Below are 6,409 nucleotides of genomic sequence, written 5' to 3' on the forward strand. Positions count from 1 at the left end.
GGCTGGAGGAGGTTACAGAGATAGGGAGGGTTGTCGGGGCTGGAGGAGGTTACAGAGATAGGGAGGGTTGTAGGGGCTGGAGGAGGTTACAGAGATAGGGAGGGTTGTAGGGGCTGGAGGAGGTTACAGAGATAGGGAGGGGTGTAGGGCTGGAGGAGGTTACAGAGATAGGGAGGGTTGTAAGGCTGGAGGAGTTTATAGAGATAGGGAGGGTTGTAGGGGCTGGAGGAGGTTACAGAGATAGGGAGGGTTGTAGGGGCTGGAGGAGGTTACAGAGATAGGGAGGGTTGTAGGGGCTGGAGGAGGTTACAGAGATAGGGAGAGTTGTAGGGGCTGGAGGAGGTTACAGAGATAGGGAGGGTTGTAGGGCCTGGAGGAGGTTACAGAGATAGGGATGTTTGTAGGGGCGGGAGGATGTTACAGAGATAGGGAGGGTTGTAGGGGCTGGAGGAGGTTACAGAGATAGGGAGGGTTGTAGGGGCTGGAGGAGGGTACAGAGATAGGGTGGGTTGTAGGGGCTGGAGGAGGTTACAGAGATAGGGAGGGTTGTAGGGGCTGGAGGAGGTTACAGAGATAGGGAGGGTTGTAGGGGCTGGAGGAGGTTACAGAGATAGGGAGGGTTGTAGGGCCTGGAGGAGGTTACAGAGATAGGGTGGGTTGTAGGGGCTGGAGGAGGTTACAGAGATAGAGAGGTTTTTAGGGCTGGAGGTGTTTACAGAGATAGGGAGGGTTGTAGGGCTGGAGGTGTTTACAGAGATAGGGAGAGTTGTAGGGCCTGGAGGAGGTTACAGAGATAGGGAGGGTTGTAGAGCTGGAGGAGGTTACAGAGATAGGGAGGGTTGTAGGGGCTGGAGGAGGTTACAGAGATAGGGAGGGTTGTAGGGCTGGAGGAGGTTACAGAGATAGGGAGGGTTGTAGAGCTGGAGGAGGTTACAGAGATAGGGAGGGTTGTAGAGCTGGAGGAGGTTACAGAGATAGGGAGGGTTGTAGGGCTGGAGGAGGTTACAGAGATTGGGAGAGGGCGGCGTGGATCAATGTTGTCTTTAAGCTGCGCTTTGATCTGCGCGGCCTATTTCTTTTAGGTTTGGTCCTTTTAACGTTCCGCGTATTCACGCTATTTGCGATGGCGAGGCCGGTTAGTGTCCTGTGCGGGACCTTGCCCCTGCGGGAACATTGGCGCGGAGGCCATTGACGGATTTGAACACCAGGATGAGTTTTTCAGAATCGTGGCGTTGCTGGACCGGGAGCCAATGTGTGTCAGTAAGCACAGCGGGGGTGATGGGTGAAGGGGACTCGGTGCGAGTTAGGATACGGGCCAGCGGAGTTTCGGATGAGCTGAAGTTCACGGAGGGCTGGAGGTGGGAGGCCGTCCAGGAGAGCGTCGGAATAGCCGAATCGGGAATCGACAAAAGAGTGGATGAGGTTTTCAGTAGCAGGCAGGCAGAGGCCAGAGCGGAGGCGGGCGATCATATTGATGTGCCTCAATAAATCCGAGACTCGATGTTAGCGAAACAAAACAAGGCTTTTATTGACTTAGAAGGTAACACACAGAGGAGAATGTATCTTCCATCCAGAGGTCTGCCGTACTGGATGTGCTGCAGGCTGGGCCAGCTTACATAGGAGCCAGGTATGGGCGGAGCCCTACACACAGTACAATACAATGGAAATGAAACTGAAACCAACCACAGTCACAGGCAGAGAAATACTGATGAGTGATGAATGGAATATTTCATCACACATATTTTCTTGAGTTTTTAGCTCATTATAGCCAGAGCTAAACACCCATCTCTGTGGTAACATTTCCCCGCCCCTACACCTCACCTCTCCTCATGCCACTGTCCCTCAGATCATTCAACAGGAAACCAGAATAGATCAATGAGTTCGGCAGTCCGACATTTGATGAAAAGTCTTTCACAGCAGCCAGTTTCTGTCTGAAGGCTTCGTACCTCAACCGCCTCGCACGTTCATTGCTCCAGTACCACAGCAGGTAAGATTCTTCAGTTGGGGCCAGTGGGGAATGGATTGTGGAATATAGAAGTATAATAATGAATAGTCAGCGTGGATTTCAAAAGGGAAAGTCTTGCTTGACCAACAGTTAGGAAGGCAAATGGTATGTTGGCCTTCATTGCAAGAGGATTTGAGTATAGGAGCAAGGATGTCTTACTCCAGTTATACAGGGCCTTGGTGAGACCACACCTGGAGTACTGTGTGCAGTTTTGGTCTCCTTACCTAAGAAAGGATATACTTGCCATAGAGGGAGTGCAGCGAAGGTTCACCAGACTGATTCCTGGGATGGCAGGGCTGTCGTATGAGGAGAGATTGGGTCGACTAGGCCTGTATTCACTAGAGTTTAGAAGAATGAGAGGGGATCTCGTGGAAACATATAAAATTCTGACCGGGCTGGACAGACTGGATGCAGGGAGGATGTTTCCCCTGGCTGGGGGGGGTCTAGAACGAGGGGTCACAGCCTCAGGATACAGGGTAGGACATTTAGGACTGAGATGAGGAGAAATCTCTTCACTCAGAGGCTGGTGAACCTGTGGAATTCTCTACCACAGAAGGCTGTGGAGGCCAAGTCACTGAATATATTTAAGAAGGAGATAGATCGGTTTCTAGACACAAAAGGCATCAAGAGGTATGGGGAGAGAGCGGGAATATGGTATTGAGATAGAGGATCAGCCAGGATCGTATTGAATGGCGGAGCATGCTTGAAGGGCCAAAAGGCCGACTCCTGCTCCTATGTCTCTATGTTTCTATGTTTCTTTCTATGTTTCTAACCTCATTGAATTCTTTGAAGAGGTAACAGAGCGAGTAGACAAGGGTAACGTAGTCGGTGTAATTTATCTAGATTTCCAGAAGGCCTTTGACAAGGTACCTCACAACAGACTAATGAACAAGGTCAGAGAATGCGGAGTCAGGGGACAAGTAGCAGAATGGATTGCTGGCTGGCTTCAGGACAGAAAGCAGAGAGTGGGAGTAAAGGGTAACTATTCCCAGTGGCAGAAGGTGGGCAGTGGTGTTCCACAAGGGTCAGTGCTGGGACCACTGTTGTTCACAATTTGTATTAACGATTTAGACTTAGGAATCAAAAACACAAATTCTAAATTTGCGGATGACACCAAAGTACGGGGAACAGTCAATACTGAGCAGGACTGCAACAAGTTACAAGAAGACATTAATAAACTTGCAGAATGGGCACATAACTGGCAAATGAAGTTCAACACAGCCAAGTGTGAGGTATTACATTTTGGAAAGAAGGGGTCACTTATTACTTGGAAAATAAGAATCCGAATGGGGTGGAGGAACAAAGAGATCTGGGAGCACAAATACACAAATCACTAAAAGTAGTGACACAGGTCAATAAGGTCATAAAAATGCAATCAAAGCACTAGGGTTCATTTCTCGAGGGATAGAATTGAAAAGTAGGGAAGTGATGCTAAATTTGTATCAAACCTTGGTTAGACCACACCTGGAGCACTATGCATTGGTTGTAATCTACCAAAATTCCCTGGATTCTGGAGAGGTCCCAGCGGATTGGCAAACCGCAAATGTAACGCCCCTATTCAAGAGAGGAGGGAGACAGAAAGCAGGAAACTATAGACCGGTTAGCCTAACATCTGTCGTTGGGAAAATGCTGGAGTCCTTCATTAAGGAAGCGATAGCAGGATATTTAGAAAATCATAATACAGTTAAGCAGAGTCAGCATGGTTTTATGAAAGGGAAATCATGTTTGACAAATTTGCTGGAGTTCTTTGAGGATGTAATGAGCAGGGTAGATAAAGGGGAACCAGTAGATGTAGTGTATTTGGATTTCCAGACGGCATTTGATAAGGTGCCACATAAAAGGTTACTGCACAAGATAAGCGCTCACGGGGTTGGGGGTAATATATTAGCATGGATAGGGGATTGGCTAACTAACAGAAAACAGAGAGTCGGGATAAATGGGTCATGTTCCGGTTGGCAAACGGTAACTAGTGGGGTGCCACAGGGATCAGTGCTGGGGCCTCAACTATTTACAATCTATATTAATGACTTGGATGAAGGGACCGAGTGTAATGTAGCCAAATTTGCTGCTGATACAAAGATAGGTGGGTTCGCAAGTTGTGAGGAGGACACAAAGAGTCTGCAAAGAGATATAGAGAGGTTCAGTGAGTGGGCAAACATTTGGCAGATGGAGTATAATGTGGGAAAATGTGAGGTTATCCACTTTGGTAGGAAGAATGAAAAAGCAAAATATTATTTAAATGGAGAGAGACTACACAATGCTGCGGTACAGAGTGATCTGGGGGTCCTTGTACATGAAACACAGAAAGTTAACATGCAGGTACAGCAAGTAATTAGGAAGGCTAATGGAATGTTGGCCTTTATTTCAAGGGGATGGAGTATAAAAGTCGGGAAGTCCTGCTACAACTGTACAGGGTGTTGGTGAGACCACACCTGGAGTACTGCGGACAGTTCTGGTCTCCTTATTTAAGGAAGGATATACTTGCATTGGAGGCAGTTCAGAGAAGGTTCACGAGGTTGATTCCGGAGATGAAGGGGTTGTCTAATGAAGAAAGGTTGAGCAGGTTGGGCCGATACTCACTGGAGTTTAGAAGAATGAGAGGGGATCTTAGTGAAACATATAAGATTCTGAGGGGCCCCGACAGGGTAGATGCAGAGAGGATGTTTCCCCTCGTGGGGGAATCTAGAACTCGGGGGCATAGTTTCAGAATAAGGGGTCGCCCATTTAAACCGGAGATGAGGAGGAATTTCTTCTCTCAGAGGGTCGTGAATCTTTGGAATTCTCTTCCCCAGAGAGCCGTGGAGGTTGGGTCACTGAATATATTCAAGGTGGAGATAGACAGGCATTTGAACAATAAGGGAGTCGAGGGTTATGGGGAGCGGGCGGGGAAGTGGAGCTGAGGCCAAGATCAGATCAGCCATGATCTCATTGAATGGCGGAGCAGGCTCGAGGGTTCCTTCCTTCCTTCCCTCCTTCCTTCCTTCCTTCCTTCCTTCCCTCCTTCCTTCCTTCCTTCCTTCCTTCCTTCCTCCTGCTATATAATAAACCTTCTGACTGAATAATATGATAAGGCAGGATCTGGCCAAAATGGACTGGGATCGGCTACTTGTAGGAAAATCCACATCAGAGCAATGGGAGTCTTTCAGAAAGTAAATAGAAAGAGTACAACGCCAACATGTTCCCGTAAAGGTCAAGGGTGGGGCCTACAAGCCCAGGGAACCCTGGATGTCAAGGGATATACGAGAATGGATTAGGAAAAAAAGGGAGGCTTTTGACAGATACAAAGGACTAAAAACAGTGGAAGCCCTAGAGGAGCATAGAAAGTGCAGGGGGGTACTTAAAAAATCAAATTAGGAGAGCGAAGAGGGGGCATGAAAAACACTGGCGGGCAAAATAAAGGAAAATCCCGAGGTGTTTTATAAGTATATTAAGGGCAAGAGGATAACCAGGGAAAGAGTAGGGCCCATTAGCGACCAAAGTGGCAATCTGTGTGTAGAGCCAGAAGATGTAGGTGAGGTTTTAAATGAATATTTAGCATCTGTGTTCACTTAATGAGAAGGACGATGTAGGCATAGAAATCAGGCAGGGGGATTGTGATATACTTGAACAAATTATTATTGAGAGGGAGGAAGTACTAGCGGTTTTAGCGGGCTTAAAAGTGGATAAATCCCCAGGCCCTAATGGGATGTATCCCAGGCTGCTGTGTGAGGCAAGGGAGGAGATTGTAGGGGCTCTGACACAAATTTTCCGAACCTCTCTGGCCACAGGGGATGTGCCAGAGGACTGGAGAACAGCTAACGCAGTACCATTGCTCAAGAAGGGTAGTAGGGATAAACCAGGGAATTACAGGCCAGTGAGCCTAACATCAGTGGTAGGGAAATTATTGGAAAAAATTCTGAGGGACAGAATTAGTCTCCACTTGGAGAGGCAAGGCTTAATCAGGGATAGTCAGCATGGCTTTGTCAGGGGGAGATCATGTCTGACCAATTTGATTGAATTTTTCGAGGGGGTGACTAGGTGTGTGGATGAGGGTAGTGCAGTTGATGTAGTCTACATGGACTTCAGTAAGGCTTTTGACAAAGTCCCACATGGGAGACTGGTCAAGAAGGTAAGAGCCCATGGGATCCACGGCAATTTGGCACATTGGACCCAAAATTGGCTTAGTGGCAGGAGGCAGAGGGTGATGGTCGAAGGTTGTTTTTGTGACTGGAAGCCTGTGTCCAGTGGTGTACCACAGGGATCGGTGCTGGGTCCTTTGTTGTTTGTAGTGTACATTCATGATTTAGATATGAATGTAGGAGGTATGATCAGTAAGTTCGCAGATGACACGAAAATTGGTGGGGTGATAAATAGTGAGGGGGGAAGCCTCAGGTTACAGGACGATATACAGATCACAGAATCACA

This window comes from Somniosus microcephalus, unplaced genomic scaffold (genome assembly GCF_052327205.1).
Source record: "Somniosus microcephalus isolate GS21.2 unplaced genomic scaffold, FLI_Smic_1.0 unresolved_chr2, whole genome shotgun sequence".
NCBI classification, from domain to species: Eukaryota; Metazoa; Chordata; class Chondrichthyes; order Squaliformes; family Somniosidae; genus Somniosus; species Somniosus microcephalus.